A 19,754-nucleotide genomic window follows, 5' to 3' on the forward strand; every position below is an offset into this window, starting at 1 on the left:
GATAGTAGAGAGTTATTCTGTTACTGAGATCATTATCTCTTCTTATAGTGACATATTTATAAGACAAAGTAGTAAGCCGAGCAAGAGAAAAGAGTTTGGACTGGCACAGTCGTGTTATGGTTGAGGAGATTCCTGAGTTTATGTAATAAACTAAAAGTTGTTATGAATATTGTGTACATAAGTTGCCATAGGGATTGCATGCATGTTTTGAGTAGTGAAATAGAGAAATTGTATAGATTTGTGGTGGTTTTTGTAAATCTTAGCCTATATATGTGAATATATGGTAAAATGAGTATTATGGGCTAAGATTTACTTATGTGTATGTTGTGAATATGTGTGGTGGTAAATTTATGGTGGTTATGTGGTGAGAAAGACCAAGTGCGCTATTTTATGCCAAATGATGTACAGTTGGTGTTTTGTGAAATTGGTTATTAAATAGCTAAATTTTGATATATGTGTATATATGTGATGAAATATGGTTGATCAAGTGTATTAGGTCCTTTTAGACATGATTCAAGGCCTGGAATGGTCTAAAGAGACTAAAGGATTGTTTGAGCACTTGGGTGCATAAAAATTTTATAAAAAGTGACCTTTTACACTCGGGTATCCAAATTTTAATTAGACCATTAGATTGTATCTAAACTTATCTCATTAGTTAGCTTATAAGATAAGCTACGTGTAGGTGTTTGAATTACTTTGATCGGACGTCATATGTGAATATGATGCATGCCAAAATTTCATCATTTAAGCTATTAAATGACAGTTGTAGAATTCAGCTTATGCACCATGGCACATGGCGTCTCATGCCGTAGTGCATGACATAGAGGAGGTATAGGAGTGTGGCTTTATGCCACATGCTGCAGAGCATGTGTTGTCCACTGCGGCGCATTGCCCAAATCCGACCTTAATACTTTATTTTAAATGCATGCAATGATTGGTATGAGTGTATATGTTTCCTTTCCACTATGTATTGCTCTGATATACTAAGATTTTGATGATTTTGCAAAACGAGTCTTAGGCCCAAGCTTTTCAAACAAAGTATTTGATTATGATTTGGTTATGGTAGTGATTAAGTTAACCTTTCCTAATATCGAATAGATATTGGGTTTGATTGCACACAGCGCACGGTACAGAGAAGGTTAGGGCATGTGGCTTTGTGCCACATGCTACAGTACATGTGTTGCATGCCGCCATATATGGTCCCTAATCTATCCTATTTCCCTTGTTTTAAAGGCATGCAATGATTTATATGAATGCATATGATTTCTTTTCCACTACATATTGCTGTAATGTCTTATGAATTTGATGATTTTACAAAATAAGTAATGGGCTTAAGCTTTTTGAATAAAGTATTTGTTTATGGTTTGGTTTGATATGTGGTGATTAGGTTAATCCTTTACTTATATCGAGCGGATATAGGGGAGGGTTACACATATTCACATATACACAATTATACTTGTTCACTTTCATGCATCTAACTTACATATATGGGGCTAAGCCTCAGTAAATAATCAGGGTTCATAAATCTACTTGACTTATGCAAATAGGGTCAAGCCTCACCATATAGCCAAGTCTTACACGTACAAGGACATCATCTCACAACAATTCACATATATCATTAGTGGAATAAGTTATACATCAAATCATATACTTGCTTTAATAGCATCTAAGCCTACCTATGTATTCATCATTGTGATGCACTCGACAAGATGCAATCTAGGTTATACAAGCAAGTTCCTAAGATAGAATGAACACACATAAATGCATCCTAGTTGGAAACCGATATCCTTATATACAGTTATATACATTCAAACAAATGCTACTCTATCATTTCATAAAACAAAATTCATATCATTAACATAAGATATAATATAGTCTTAGGGTTCAATGCAACATAGTGCTAGGGTCAAAATTGGGGCTTCATAATCTTCAAGATGAGCTTCAAATATGCTAACTCCTACTTTTAGCATTAGAAGATCATCTCAGTGCAGCATATGCAGCAGATTTCATGTGGGTAAGTGTTGCTCCTATTTTAAGTGTTGTAAGTTAGGCCATATTGCCAAACATTATCCAGAGGGTGGAATAGAAGCAATAAAGAAACAGTGGACTATTTCTTAATGAGTCTTCACAACAACACAAGAAGAGGCCTGAGTGTATCCAAACTTGATTAATGGTATAATTTCTATTTGTAGTAGTAAGATTGAAGCATTATTTGATTCTGGAGCTACACATTCATTTGTTTTAAAGCAATATGTAGAAAGAGTAAAATTAGAGTTGAAAGAGTTGCTTGTGTTAATTACAGTGACTACTCCTTCAGGATCCTCGAGCATCACTAGTAAAGGTTGTCAGAAAGTAAAAATTACATTTGAGGATTGGGTATATGTAATCAATTGGATCCGCATTCCCATAAAGGGAATTGATGTAATATTTAGCATGGATTGGCTAGCAACTAATAATGCTATGCTAGACTGTGTCAAGAAGTTAGTATCTTTACTAGTATTGAGGTAGGAACTAGTTCAACCGAGCAAGCTAAAATTTTTATTAGTTGAGCAAGCTGAGAAGCTGATAAAGTAGGGATGTTATGTGTACATGGTGGTTTATGCAGTTTGCAGTGTGTATGATAAAGGTGTAACATCCGAAAACTTTAAATCTAGAAAAATGGATTAATTAAGGAATAAATTAGTTAAAAATATGATTAATTTATTTAATTATATTTTTGGGTGGCTAATTGGATTTTTGGGTCATATTTGGCTCTAAATTGAGATAGGATGAAAGTTGGATCAAGTCGGGAGGCATTGGGGGGAGCAAAATCAAGTTACTGCTCGTTGCATTGTGAGTCACGGCTTGCGTGGCGTACTTTGCAGCGCACAGCACAGCAGGCAACTCAAATTTTCTATAGTCATCAAAAATTAATAGATTTTAGGGTGGAAAACCTAGAGCATGAAGGGGAAAACTTTGGGCACTACTGGGCATCAATTTGGAAGGATTTTGAAGATCATTTGAGTCTCCAAACTCTTGGGTAAGTTTCCTATTCTTCTCCTCTACCTTTTCATCTCATTTTCCATGGGATTTGAAAGAGTGAGAATTTGGTTTAATTAGATTAAGCCTTGAGCCAATGTTTTGAAGGTTTCTATTGACTCTAAAGGTTTAATTTAGGTTTATTGATCTTGAATATGTGGTAATAGGCAGCTACTTTCTTGTTTGGTGAATTTTGGATCAAGCCCCAACTTGATCATAGGGTGTTGAAGTATGATAAATTGAGATATTGAGTTTTATGTTATGATAGAATTAGAAAGAGACTTAAAGGGATGAAGTGAACAAATTCTAATCTTGACAAGTCTGTTTGTTGAGAATTTGAGTGAGAAGTGGGAGAATTGGGAGGTCATTATTAGTTAATGGTGCTTGTGTTAATTGAAAATTAACATATAGTACTTATTGATGTAGATTGTGGTGTGGAAAGACTTACCTTGACACAAGAAGAAATTTAGTACCACGGGTAACCCTTTTAGTACCAAAAGGGTTGAGGTAACTAGATAATTTACATTTTTTATTACTTTGGATAAGTTATTCCTTAAAGGTTAACTATTTTAGAAAATGAGTGGAGTATTGCTTTGTAAAATTCTATATTTTTGAAGTAAATGGTAAGGTTTTGTTATATTTGTTTAAAAAGTTGCTTATGCATGTTCAAGTGGAGATATATAGTAAAATGTGGCATATTAGAGGGTGGGAGGTCACCCTAGTGGAGAGAGTGAAGATTAAGTCTATATGGCATTACTGGCACCTCGGGACGCCAAGTGCAGCATTTACTTTCCTTAGTGCCCGAAAATGGGTGCAGTGTTGGAGACTTACTCTCCTTAGTACCCAAAAGGGTGTAGAGTTGGAGACTATGCTCTTTAGCATCCGTAGGATGTTGTGTTAGAGTAACAACACCCCAATTATTTGTAATAGATGGAAACAATAGTCCAGAAGTGGTTTAGGACACCTTGGCTAGGTAGTCCTACCATGGATAGTGAGCTTGGGGACCATACATATGGTTTGGTTCTGTAAAATAGCCTACTAGTTCAGTCGGGAGTATTGGAGGATCGGATGGTTAGGGATCATGAATGTAAATTTATGGTGATATTATATGATGTGATTATGTTACTTATTATAATGCTTATTTATAACTTAGCTTATTAATCAATAATGTAGATTATCTTAGTTACTGAGATTTTTATCTCACCCCATGGATTATCATTTTACGGGTATATCTGCTGTGGCGCACACACCTGAATTTGCTATTAAATGGTAGTTTTTGATATGAAATTCAGATGAGCGCTATTTCCACATCCAATATCTAATTAGGGTGATTCAAGCGCCCATATGAAGCTTGTTTCAAAATCAAACTAATGACACTAGTTTCAACTCAATTCGATATTTCTATTAAAAATTGGACAATCAAGTGATTCTAACCATTTTTGCTGAAATTTTTGCCACTTAAGTGTCTTAATTTGAAACCAATTGTCATCAGCTACTTTTTGGGCCTTAACCATGTCCAAATGGATGATATACACCTAATTGACCACACACATGCATAATATATCACACATACACATATTTGGCCCGTAAACCATCTATTTCACACTTTGGGCCAAAATCGTACTTTTATTTCTTTAATTCCTACATTGCTAAATCATCCCAAACATTCTTCACACATCTCAAATTCACACACATATACATTTCTCCACTAGCCCATCCAATCATTTCATCATTCACACATATACAAGGGCTAGGGAGCTCAAAATCATCAAACATACCATAATATGTTGGAAATTGTGCCTTAGGGCCATCATTATACTATGCACGTTGTTATTTAATGTATTTCTCTTTTGTTATCATATCAATTGCATGTTCAATTTGATAAATATATCCTTAGAAAAATTATAATGATTGTCCTAAATATCCCTGGTTAGTCATCTATGAGGAATCATAGATGAAACAAGACTAGTATGACTTTGATTAATTATAAAGATACAAATCAAAGTCATAAGCACTTGAAAGAGTATAAGGTGCTGGACCGATTCGCTATGAGAAAGTTGTATGGTACAAGTCATAAACTTATCTCATATGTAACTATGTCACTGAGACCTTTAACCTGAGATCATCATGGATTCCTACATGATGACTACTAAACTTTGACCTAGTCAAAAGTCACCTTTGACCGGGTGATTATAAAGGCTATGATTGAGTTTAGTGATATTCATATAGAGGAATATGAGTGGTCAAGATGGAATTTGTCCATCACATTAAGTGAGAGATATTACTGGGCCCTTCAATGAGTAAGACTGAGAAAATGTATGGCCATACTATAATCGAAAAGGTTTTTCCATTGCTACAGTCAATCCACTCAGAGATTAAGAAAGTAATGGTCAGGTAAAGGAGAATGACAATTCCACGTCTCACACTTGACTGAAATATTACATGACACAAGGGATGTGATACGGTTGTATGATAGGTTACATCGGATCATCGATCTCCATGTGAATTGGGTAGTTGCAATGTCTTGCTAAAGGCCACTTGTGACTTGTTAGCTAATAACGTAATTAGCCTATTACCAATTTCATATGGGCCTATAAGGTCGCACACAAGAATAGCACAACTTAAGCTATAATGTCCAAGTTCATTGAATCTAAAATATCTCTAGATTCAATGAATTTAATATAGAGTGAATGAATTTTATATAAATGTATAGATATATTTGAATATTTATTTGATAAATATATATATAATTATATGAAATATAAAATTCAAAATATAATTATATATATATATTTGAAATATATATATTTATATGTGTGTGTGTATCTGATATGTGTGTGTGTGTGTGTATACGATATATAAAATTAAATATAATATATATATATATATATATTCAAAATATATACATATATATGTTTATTCATATATATGTAATATAATATGTTAGTGACACCAAGGTGAATTGTTAGCTTACTCCTGTGAGCTTCTGATAGGATAGTCTCTCTAATCTCCTTATCATTAGGAACACACATACAGTTGTGATACAACATGAAACCATCATCATAAAACCAAAAGCCATCATTCAATTCTCGTCAATGTCCTCCCTGATCTTTAACAAATACTCATCTTCTAATTGTGCTTTTCTCATCTCTTTTCAGAACTTACTTGTAATCACTGCGACATTCAAGTTATATGAAGCAAAATTGGGAACATTCTTGTGCTCATTAAAGAAATACTCTAGCATCTTGTGCTCCTGTATCATCAAGAATGCTATGTGTAGTGTCTTCCGGCTCAATGTATTAGCTACTATATTAGCCTTGCCAGGATGGTACTTTAACTCAAAATTATAGTCCTTTAAGAACTCCATCCATGTCCGCTACCTCATATTCAACTCTTTCTGATGAACTAGATATTTGAGACTTTTGTGGTCACTATATACCTCAAATTGCGCACTATAGAGGTGATGTCTCCATATTTTAATTGCAAACACCACTGCCACAAGCTCAAGATTGTAGGTAGGATAATTCTCCTCATGTGGTATTAACTATCTCGAAGCATATGCCACAACTCTATCATCTTGCATTAAAACACATCCAAGACCCTTAAGTGAAGTGTTTGCATATAACACAAATGGCCATTTCAAATCTGGAATAGTTAACATAGGTGCAGTCATCAATCTCTGCTTTAGCTCTTGGAAAGCCTCTTCACACTTGTTAGTCTATATGAAAGGATGATCTTTCTTAGTCAATTTGGTCAAAGTAGATGCAATCTAGGAAAATCCCTAAATAAACCTCCTATAATATCCTGCTAGACGTAAGAAACTTTAGATCTCTATCACAAAAGTCGGTCTTTCCTATTGTAGAACTACATCCACCTTATGAGGATCAACTGTAATACTATTGGCCGACACTACATGCTTAAAAACTTTACCTCACATAACCATAACTCACATTTGCTCAACTTCGCATAAAGCTTCTTCTCTTTCAAAATTTACAACACGATCCGTAGGTGCATAGCATATTCTTCCTCATCAACCGCATATATTAAGATATCATTAATGAAGACCACTACGAACCTGTCCAAGTAGGCCATAAAGATTCGATTCATATAATTAGGAGCAAGGATTGCTCCTAAGCTTAATGATTTATAAAGGTATTGGAAGCATGGAAAAGTTTTAAGAAGCAAAACACTTCAAAACAGGGCCAAAAATGTCATTGTTAAGTGTTTTGGTCCATGTGCCATGGCATGTGACATAGAAAGCCAAGTTTTCTCGCTGTTCTGTGCGCCGCGGCTTGCGCGAAATCTGCTGTGACGCATGTGTCCATGACAGCTTTTCTGGATGAACTTCAAACACATGCTATTTTCACATCCGATGTTCGATTGGAGTGATTCAAGTACCCACGCGAAGCTTATTCCATAAGCTAACTAATGGTATAAGTTTCGTTACAATCCGACATCGTCTGAAAATTTTAAACACTCAGATGCAAAGTCAGTTTTTAAAGAGATTTTCAAGCATCCAAGTACCCAAAACTCATAACTTATACCATTAACCCATTGTAAGGCTTGAACCAAGTTTAATAGACCAAAATACACTTGAGTGACCAATCAAACACACAAAAACATACCAAACATAAAATTTGGACACTCAATGGGCATTTTGCCCAATATGGCCAAAATATACAATTAACACTACAAGTACTATTTGGCCTCTATTGCCACATAATACCCTACAAATACATTGTCACCACATAGATAAAATATTCCTTGCACTTGTATTAGCATTTTAGCCCATCACCATAAAAATTCCCATATATTCACATCATATACAATATTAGGTTAAAATACAAAACAACATAGTATGAAACAAGTGCAACCAATCAAAATGATATGCATTCCTAGTTGGTAACATATAATATCATATAACAAGTTTATGTGCACCACTCAAATTAAAATCAGGCTTTACAAAGAATAAAGCAGATATGCTAGCCCCTGCCTAATTCCCTCCCTAACTCAGTCTCACTAGTAGAACCTATAAAATAATAACCACGGTGTGAGATAAAAATCTCAGTAACTAAGATAATCTATATTATTGATTAACAAGTCAAGTCATAAACAACCATTAAAGTAAGTAACATAATCACATCACATAAGATCACCATAAATTACTTCCATGATCCTTAACCATCTGGTCCTCCAATACTCCTAACTGAACCAATAGGCTATTTCACAGAACCAAACCACATGTATGGTTCCCAAGCTCACCATCCATAGTAGGACTACCTGACCAAGGTTTCATAAACCACTTCTAGACTACTGGTTCCCTCATTTACAAGTAATTGGGGTGTCATTACTCCAACACCGCATCCTACGGATGCTAAGGAGCATAATCTCTAACTCTACACCCTTTTAGGTACTAAGGAGAGTAATTCTCCAACACCGCACCTATTTTCGTGTACTAAGGAGAGTAAATGCTGCACCTGGTGTCTCGAGATGCCAGCAATGCCATATGGGCTTAATCTTCACTATCTCCATTAAGGTGACCTCTCAGCCTCTAATATGCCACATTTCACTACATATCTCCACTTGACCATGAATAAACAACTTTCCAAACAAATATAACAAATCTTACTATTTACTTGAAAAATATAGAATTTCACAAAGCAATACTCCACTCATTTTCTAAAATAGTTAACCTTTAAGGAATACATATATATATAGTCAACAAATCATAGAAAAGCAACTTGAGAATAACTTTTACAAGGTAATAAATAATGTAAATTATCTAGTTACCTTAACCCTTTTGTTACTAAAAGGGTTACCCGTGGTATTAATTCTCTTCTTATATCAAGGTAAGTCTTCCCACACCACAATCTACATCAACAAGTACTATATGTTAATCTTCAATTAACACAAGCACTATTAGCTAATAATAACCTCCCAATTCTCCTATTTCTCACTCATAACAAATAGGCTTGTCAAGATTACAATTTGTTCACACAATCCCTTTAAGCCTCCTTCTACTCTATCACAACATAAAACTTAATATCTCAACTTATCACGCTTCAACACCCTATGATCAAGTCAGGGCTTGATCTAACTTTTAGTAAATAATAAAGTAGCTTTATATTATCACATATTCAAGATTAATAAACCTAAATTAAACCTTTAGAGTTAATAGAAACCTTCAAAACATTGACTCATAGGTAGAGGAAAAATGAAATAAAAAGGTAAAGGAAAAGGGTAGGAAACTTACTTAAGAGTTTGAAGGCTCAAATTATCTTCAAAATCCTCTCAAATTGATGCCCTAGCAGTGCCCAAAGTTTTCCCCTTCGTACTCTAGGTTTTGCACCCTAAAATTTGTCAATTTCTGATGATTTATGAAATTTTAAGTTGCCTGCTGTGCCATGCACCGTGGCGCACGCCATGCAAGCCGCAGCTCATGACACAGCAAGCAACAAGTTGATTTTGCTCCCCCTGATGCCTCCTGACTTGATTCGACTTTCATCCTAACTCAATTTAGAGCCAAATATGACCCAAAAATCTAATTAGCAATCCAAAAACATAATTAAATAAATTAATTATATTTTTAACTAATTTATCCCTTAATTAATCAACTTTTCTAGATTTAAAGTTTTAGGATGTTACAATTATGGGTGCATTCGTCAGTATAAAGGGCATAACAAGAAACTCATAATGCCCATATCTCGTTCTGAAAGCAGTCTTCGACACATCATCCATTTTCACTCTTAATTGGTGATAGCTAAATCTCAAGTCAATCTTAGAGAATACCGCTACTCTAGTCAATTGATCTAGCAACTCATCGATTTGGGGTAATAGATACTTGTTCTTAATTGTCACATTATTCAATTGCCGGTAGTCTATACACAATCTTATGCTACCATTTTTCTTCCTGACAAACATAACAGGCAAACCCCAAGGTAAAACACTAGGCCGAATCAACCCTTTCTCTAATAACTCCTCTAGCTACTTCTTAAGCTCATTCAATTCTATTAGAGCCATCCTATATGGAGCCTTAAAGATTGGCTCAGTACTAGATACCAAGTCGATTAAGAATTCAATCTCTCTCTAGTGGCAATCCTAACATTTCATCTGCAAACACCCCAAAAACCTCATTAACAACTCCAATCTTGTCTAATGCTCTATCATACACTCCGTGTACTGAGCAAAACACCATAAAGATTTAACATCCCTCTTTCACTAATTTCTTCACTTGTATCGCTGATAAGAACTTAGGAGTCTCCGAAGTAGTAACAGGTACAGATAATGTAGTCTCATCATTCGTTGTAGTCGTCGTGTACACCAGTAATGAAATTGTCTTTCTGTTATAGTCTAATATCGCTCCATTAGTAGACAACCAATCCATGCCAATTATCACATCAATTCCCAACATGGGCAAACAAATAAAATCAATACTTGTGACTATTTCACCAAATTTCAACTCTACTTTCAAACAAGCCCGACTAGTTCCTACTGAAGCACTAACTTTTCATCATAAAAGGCATTTCAACAACATGTAAACTCAATCTTTTTGCATACTCATCAGAAACAAACGGGTGAGTGGCACCAAAATCAAACAAAGTAAAAATTTATTAGTTGCTTAAAGAAATCATAACTCATATAAGCTTCAGGGAAGCTTCAACCTCTTCCCTTGTCATAGCAAACACATGACTAGAAATAGCAAACCTCTTATCAGTGTAAGGACCATTCTCAAGGTAATACTAAGCGATGTGCCCAACTTTGTGGCACTTGAAACATGTTCAGCACTCCCTAATATTATGTCTCCCACACTTGCTACACTAAAGGGCTCTAATCGACCCAGCTACCGTAAGAGCAGAATCTTATCTCAAAACTTGACTCCACCCACTCATACTCCTAGGGGCATTACTCCCTATCTGGGAACCTCTAGAATGTGAACCCCTTTGGAAGCTTCTCTTCTTACTACCATTGCTACCCAATCCAGATGGTCTAGAGCTATATCCAGCCCTTTTGCCAACACCTCTAGTAGGACCCGTATATATAGAGAAATGGCTCCTACCATATCTCCTTTAGCTATCCTCAGCCTCATGACCTCGTCTGACCATTGCTCTTAACTTACTGCACATGTCGCTATATAAGACAATATCAAAGGGTGCCAACTACTATCTATAATCAGGCTGCCTCTTCTCAATTGCTCGGCCTTCTAATACTCATCATCATGGTTCCTCAAGTAAGTTGAGTGTTTGGACAACTCGTTGAATTTAGCTATGAATTCTTCTTCATTTTTGTTCTGTTGCTGCAATTGGTAGAACACGGCTTCTTTCTTAACTCTGAAGGAAGCAGGAAAATAATAAGAGAAAAACCTCCTCTTAAACTCACTCCATGCCAATTGAGACCCATTCACTGGTCTCACACTCTCCCACTACTGCTTGGTAGTATCCTCAAGAAGGAATGTAACAGATCTATCTACCTCTTAGCTGCTCTATTCTCCATGGAACCCTCAAATGATGGAGGATTCGACCTTATAAACTTCTTTAAGGCTACATCGATTGAGCTCTCTTACTCTCTTCCTTTAGGCCTCACTGGTTCAAGCCTCCTCAGTTTGCTCTCTTCATAATAATCCTCCTCTTGTTGGTCAAGTATTTCCCTATCTAATCTTACTCCACCATGACCGCCAACTCTTTCTATGGTCTTGCTTGACTATTTTGGTCTTTTCTTTAAGATCTCATCATGCTCATCAATTCTCTATTCAATTCTTTCCATCATGCTTCTCAATTCAAGCAAAATATTCTCATTGCCCGTTGTAAGTCTCGGTTGCTCTCTAACTTGACTCGAGCCTTGTCCCAACTCAACATGCTCACTTGGGACAATGTTCTCCTCTTGTACCAAGACTTCCTGCACTTGTCTTGATACATTCATCATAATGTTGCCAGCAGTATTTCTTAGTTGCACTATTCTCCCCTCCTAAGGATGAAAGTTATTCCACAAAAGCAAAATAGTTAACACTTGCTCAAAGGGGAAAAGAATATGTGTATAATGTTAATTACTAACTTTCTATATTCAAATGCACCATTCACAAGGAAACTCATACCTAATTGATAAATCCACAGTTAGGTTCTTAGAACCATAGAAATTGATACCAAAGTATAACCTCCCTGAGGTTAAACCACAATTAGCTCCAAATTATGGTAATTCGGGATTTAACCCTCAGAGGATTACCAAATTGTAAAGCTTAATAAAAAGGAATTTCTCAAAATTATTTCAAAGGAATCCTAATTTTTGACAATTCAAATCTCACACATGATTTAAGGAGTCTAAACCAGAGTTTTGAAAATAAAGCGAAAGCTTAGAAATTAATTGGGATCCAAATAACGAGTTTTAGAACTTAAAAACAAATTATATATAGAAAATGATACATGTACGGCGGCTTATGTCTCATGCACAGTGGCATATCTCTTTTGTGCTATGTACCGCGGTGCATTGCACAAATTTTGACAAGTCAGTGCTGTCATTTGACAGCATAGGGAGCGAACTTCTAACGCGTCTCAACTTTTTGTCTGATGTCTGATTGAGGTAGTTTCGGTGTTCACATGAAACTTTCTTCTAGCTCTAACTAATGGCATTGATTTCACATTCAAACTCGTTTTCTATAAATAATTGGACACCAAAACTCATTTTGACCACATTTTTATAAAATCTCACAAATGGGATGTCCCAACTCAACCACACATGCCAATAGCTTGCACCTCTGACCATACTCAATAGACTCTTACAGACTCATGCAACGCACCACAGACAATCAAACATACTTATATTATAAAATCACCACTCAACCCCAGTTTTTTACAAAACATAAAGGGGAGGAAAAGTTGCACAAAATCCACAATTTCATTCCAAATGTCCAAAATACATATGTCTCTACTTATACAAGTATTTTGGCCCTATCCACGGGTTCAAAACAAAAAGTCACTAACCCAGGGCATAAAATATACTAGTTATACACAAAATCATGCAAGTAGTGCACAAATCATGTCAATTAATCCTAGTTGGCAATTACATTAACAAATACACATGTAAGTAGCAAAAGAGAGGCATATAAAGGATTACTCCATAAATTCTAAGCCTCTATATGTTTTCCTCGACTCAGATTCGATGAGCTAGGTCTTGAAAATATTGAGAATTGAGGGGTGAGTACAACCACTCAGTAACCAAGTTTCACTTAACTCATACAGTTGCATATCAATTGTAAATAGATGCAATTAGGAAAGTAAGCACATATATCACATAACACTAGGCCACGGTTCACAATACTAACAAACATGTGACCAGGCTTGTCACATAATATTATATCATGTTATTTCATAAAGATATAACACAAGGTCACAAAAATAACAACTATGCGCCAACACATGCCAGACAACAAAACTAACAACCATACGGTTGGACTTATATGTATGATCATATGCCAACCTTATATCCCCCTGATACCTCCGACACAAAACCGGTGGCTAACTATTACCACTTTACATCACCTTATTCGGTCTTATTTCACTCAAGATAGATTTTGCCCTAACTCTCTCTCTCTAAAGGCTAAAATTGAGCCTCCGAGTTTAAAGCTCTACTGTTCAGCTCTAAACCAGTCACAAAGCTCTAATTTAACTTACAAGAACCTTTCTATTACTATTAGGCAAGAATCAAACCCCTCAAATTCCACTGATTCAATTTCCCTATAACTCATTTTTAGAGAAATTTGTGTAGAATGAAAGGTAAGAGTTATACGTAGCTTACTTGGCAAGTTATCGATCTGAATCACCTTTCACCGCTCCAAAATGACTTAACCTAGCTCCTCAGCCCTTCTCCTCTCTCTATTTCATGTGTTTCTCAAATTCTCTCCTTTAAAATTTTTTGAAATTCATGACTTATGAAGTGAATATCTAGTCCATGCACCGCAGCCCATGCAGCACAAGCCGCGGTGCGTAGTACAATGAGATTTATTCTCACCATGCGCACTTGCTTCGACCCAAAATGCACTCCTATCACCCATATTTGTTTAGACAATACACAAACAAGTCAAAATACCAAGTAATCATCTGAATCTCTAACCCTACTTTAATTTCCCCTTCACCCTTGATTAACCTTTAAACTTAGGATTAATAAATTCAAGATGTTACACCTGTCAACTATAACCTAAATGGCATCATGCCCTAACTGAGTTCTCGACAACCCAGTTATGAAATCCATGGATACACTATCCCATTTTCACTTAGGAATATTCAGTAGTTGCAACATCTTTGCTAGCCTCTAGTGTTCTACCATAACCTTTTGACAAGTCAAATATCAAGTCATAAAGTCTGTAATGTCTCTCTTCATACAGGCTACCACCAATAACACCTCACGTCCTGGTACATCTTTGTAGCTCTCGGATGAATCATGTACTTACTATAATGTGCCTCATTCAAAATTACTTTCCTTAGATCTGCATTATCGGGTACATAAATTCTATCCCAATAGACTACAAATCCATCATCATTGAAACTAAAATATTTAGCCTAATTTTCTTCAATTTCATCTTTGATCTCCAAAAGACACTCATCTTTAGTTGTGCCATTCTCAATTCATTCTAGAAGTCATTATTGACCTCTATAGAGTAGGCACCAACTTACGCCTTTAATGGCATATCCTGCTGTGACTCTATGAAATATTCTATCTGTCTATACTTTTACACCATTGGACTTGCCACATGCAAAGTCTTCTCACTTAATGTGTCAGCAACCACATTCACCTTACCCGGATGGTATTTCAACTCAAAATTATAATCTTTAAGAATCCCCATCCACATTCTCTGCCTCACGTTTAGACCCTTATGGTTGCTAAATTCCTTAAACACTACACCATAAATACAATGGTGCCAAATCTTTAGAGCAAACATAACAACTACAAGCTCTAACTCATGTGTAGGATAATTCTCTTCATGCGACCTCAACTGCCAAGATGTATATGCTACTACTCGATTGTCTTGCATCAAGACATAACCTAGGCCTCTCAATGATGCATCTGTATACACCTTATAAGGTAACCTTAGATTAGGGATAATCAATACCGGAGTTGTAGACAACTTCTCTTTTAGCTTCCGAAATGCCACTTCGTACTGGTCATCCTAAATATAAGGCTTGTCAATTTACTCAAAGGAGAAGTTATCTAGGAAAATCCCTTGATAAATAATTGATAATACCCATCTAATCCTAGAAAACTATGTATCTCTGTGATTAAACTGGGACATCCTAGTTCAATACCACATCAACCTTATGCAGATCCACGTAAATCCCATACAGGTAATGGTGCCAAATCTTTAAAGCAGACACTACTGCTGCGAGCTTTAAGTCATGGGCAAGATAGTTCTCTTCATGTGATCTCAACTGTAGAGAAGCATACACTATTGCCTGACTATCTTGCATCAAGACACAACCAAGGCCTCTCAATGATGCATCTGTGTATACCTCATAAGGTAACCTCAGATTAGGGATAATTAACACGAAGCGATAGTCAACTTCTCTTTCAGCTTCTGAAATGCCATTTCCCATTAGTCATCCTAAATGTAAGGTTGATCTTTCTATATTAACTTAGTCAAGGAAGAAGCTATCTAGAAAATCCTTAGATAAATCATTAATAATATCCAGCTAATCTTAGAGAACTATGTATCTCCGTGATTGAACTAGGACATTCCCACTTCAATACAGCATCAACTTTATGTGGATCCACAGAAATCCTATCCACCGACACCACATGTCCCAAAAATCAAACTTCTTTCAGCCAGAACTCACACTTACTGAGCTTGGCATATAACTTCTTATCTCTCAAAATCTAAAGCACCATCCTCAAATGTTTCACATGTTACTCTTCATCCTTAGAATAGATCAGGATGTCATCTATAAAGACCTATAAACTGATCCAAATACAGCCTAAAGATTCAGTTTATATAGTCCATGAACACTACAGGCACATTGGTCAAACCAAATGGCATAACTAGGAATTCATAATGCCTATACCAAGTCCTAAAAGCTATCTTGGGTACATCCATTACACTAACTCTTAACTGATAGTACCCTGACCTCAAATCTATCTTAGAAAAGGTTGAGGCACTAGCTAATTGATCCAAAAGATCATCTATCCTTGGTAAAGGATACTTGTTCTTTACAGTCACCTTGTTCAATTACTAATAGCATACAAAGATGTAGACTACCATCCTTCTTTCTTACAAATAACACTGGTGACCCCTAAGGTGATATGCTTGATCTAATAAACCTTTGTTTAATAAGTCTTTGATCTACTTCTTCAACTCTACCAATTTTGATGGCGACATTTTATATAGGGCTTTCAATATTGGTTCAGTTCAAGAAACCAAATCAATTGAGAATTTTACTTCCCTTTCAAGAGGTAATCCAATCACTTCATCTGAAAATACCTCAGGGAACTCACTCACTATCCTAATCATCTCGATTCCTCTGTCATAGACTGTACTGGAAGCAAAGAACACCATGTACGCATTACAATCCTACCGAATCAACTTCTCAATACTAATTACCAATAAAAACTTGAACTGCTCAAAGGAATCTACTTTTGCAGATAACACTAGCAATGAAACCATCTTTTTAGCACAATCAAGCGTAACATTATTTGCTGCTAACTAGTCCATGCCAATGATCATATCTATTCCATTTATAGGAATACAGACTAGATCAACCTCATAAATTCTACTTTTAAATAGAATTTTTGTCCCTTAACAAGCTCTACTAGTAATGCTGGACAATCTCGAAGGCGTTGTCACTTTAATGAGCACGAGTAACTCTTGCAACAACAAATGCAACTGATCCATACAATCCTCAGACACATAGGAATGTGTGGCACTAGAATTAAACAATGCTTCTACTCGGTGACCACAAATAGAAATCATACCTCGATTAAGTTGGCAAATTCTTTGTCCTATGTAACTGCAAATACTCAGCTAGGAATCATAGATCTCTACCCGGTCCCCTTAACTCTGCCCTCTGGGTACTATCTTGCTAAATGTCCTGACTTACCACACTTAAAGCAAGCCCAATATCTTCTTGGATGGTATCGGCCATAAATACTACATTGAGATGACTTTCTAATACTTAAGGTTGGTGCTGGGACATTAGATGCTTGCCTTAAAGACTACAAAGACCCAATTCTCACACCCCCACTTCTCTAAACTAATCCTCTATGCATTGATCGAGACTGAGACCCTCTATTGAAACCTTTTATAGCAACATATAAACTGAGACCTAGCCTAGTTCTTTCCCTCTATAGCTACCAGTCTCAAGACTTGTAAAATGCTAACCATGGGATGAGATAAATTTCTCAATAACCAAGATAATTCAAAACTATCTATGAAAGAGAATGACCATAAACAAGTAACTATATTTTTTTTCTCAATTTCAAAGTACATATATAATATATGTATATCCATGTTCATCAAATCATTTTCTCACACATATGATTATCTTAGTCCATCTATCCTTTGTACATGCCTAACTAAATTTGTAGGCAACCCTGACCATCTCCTAAGGGATTTAGTCTTTGTCCAACCTTCCGTAAGTGAACTATCAGGCTAAGGCAGTCTATCTTACTTCAAGACTGCAAATCCCACCTTTCACATACTAGGGGTGTCCTTGACTCCTATTCACAAGGCATTAGGAAGTTGCCAAACTACTAAAATTTTTCATTCCTAATATACTACACCGTGGGTCCCCTATTGTTAGGTAATCTATACGGATTTTTTACACTTATCTCTTCAATATGGGTGAACTTCTATCCTTTTAATGCAAGTGATGAAACTATATGTATATCCAAATTTTGACATATATATCACTAGTTTACTTTTAAATCCACTTTCACAAATGATTCACTTTGTAAATAAATTTCTTTTCAATACAAAAACTATACAAGTTTATAAATCATGCCAATAATTATAAATCACACACACTATACCTAACACACTTACTTATAAATAGTTAATGTAACTTGCAGATAGAATGAATTATTCAGTTACCTCAACCCTTCTATTACTAAAAAAGGCTACCTGTGGTATTCTTTACTCTGTTATCTCTCTCTTGCTCAAGTCACACATGTATGTTGTAATGCCCTCATTGACATTACCATACAACCCTCTACAATCTACTAATCCATTCAAAACCACTTATTTTTGAAAGATTGGGATCCCAAGATAAACATTTCCAAAATCATTTCATAAAATATCCAAGTTGTAAAACACCACACAGCGAAAGTACTAAACATAAATACACCAAATAGCAACTCAAAATGTTAAAATTTGCACAAAAAGTAAGCCATGCACCACAGTATGTGGCATAAAGACCTCAACTGCAGGCTTATGACATGTGCCATGGCATGTTGTCCTTTATTGACATATGCGCCATGTGTAATGTCCACCTTGACATTACCAAAATTTACTACACAATCACAACAAACAATCATAACTAGGAGCAAGGATTACTCTTAAGCTCACATTATCCATATAAGGGTTAAAACTAATAATCTTTTAAAAATAATTGTGGAATAATTGGGATCTTATGAAACCCTTTAAATTGATAGTTTGAGCTCAAACTTAATAATTTATAAAGGTATTGGAAGCATGAAAAAGTTTTGCGAAGCAAACCACTTCAAAACAGGGCCAAAAATGTCATTTTTGAGTGTTATAGTCTATGCCCCGCAGCTTATGGTCCATGCGCCGCGGCATGTGGCACAGAAAGCCAAGTTTGCTTGATGTACCGTGCGTCGCGGCTTGCGCGAAATGCGCCGCAGCGCACGTGTCCATGATAGTAATGCTGTCATGATAGCTTTTCCGGACGAAGTTCGAACGCGTGCCATGTTTGCATCTGATATCCGATTGGAGTGATTCAAGTACCTACGCGAAGCTTATTCAATAAGCTAAATAATGGTATAAGTTTCACTATGATTTGACACCGTATGAGAATTTTAGACACTCAGATGTAAAAGTTAACTTTTTAAAGAAATTTTCAATCATCGAAGTACCAAAAACTCATAACTTATACCATTTACCCATTGTGAGGCTTGAACCAAATCCAATAGACCAAACTACACTTGAGTGACCAATCAAACACACAAAAACATACCAAATATAAAATTTGGCCACTCAATGGCCATTTCACCAATTATGGCCAAAACACATAATCAACACCACATGCACTAATTTAGCTTCTATTGCCACATAATACATTATAATTACATTGTCACCGCATAGATAAAACATTCCATGCACTTGTATTAGTACTTTAGCCCATTACCACAAAAATTCTCACATATTCACATCACATACCATATTGGGCTAAAATACAAAACAACTTAGTATGAAACAAGTGCAACCAATCAAAATGATATGCATTCTAAGTTGGCAACATATAATATCATTCATATAAGTTTATGTACATGACCCAAAATGAAATCGGGCTTTACAATGAGAATGTAGCAAGTATGCTAGCCCTTACTTGATTCCCTCCCTGGCTCAGTCTTACTAGTAGAACTTAAAATGATAACCACGGGGTGAGATAAAAGTCTCAATAACTAAGATAATCTACATTATTGATTAACAAGCCAAGTTATAAACAAGCATCAAAATAAGTAACATAATCACATCATATAAGATCACTACAAATTGCATGCATGATCCCTAACCATCCGGT

The sequence above is a fragment of the Prosopis cineraria genome, unplaced genomic scaffold (genome assembly GCF_029017545.1).
Source record: "Prosopis cineraria cultivar Desert tree isolate PC_DT_omini unplaced genomic scaffold, ASM2901754v1 PC9, whole genome shotgun sequence".
Taxonomy (NCBI): Eukaryota; Viridiplantae; Streptophyta; class Magnoliopsida; order Fabales; family Fabaceae; genus Prosopis; species Prosopis cineraria.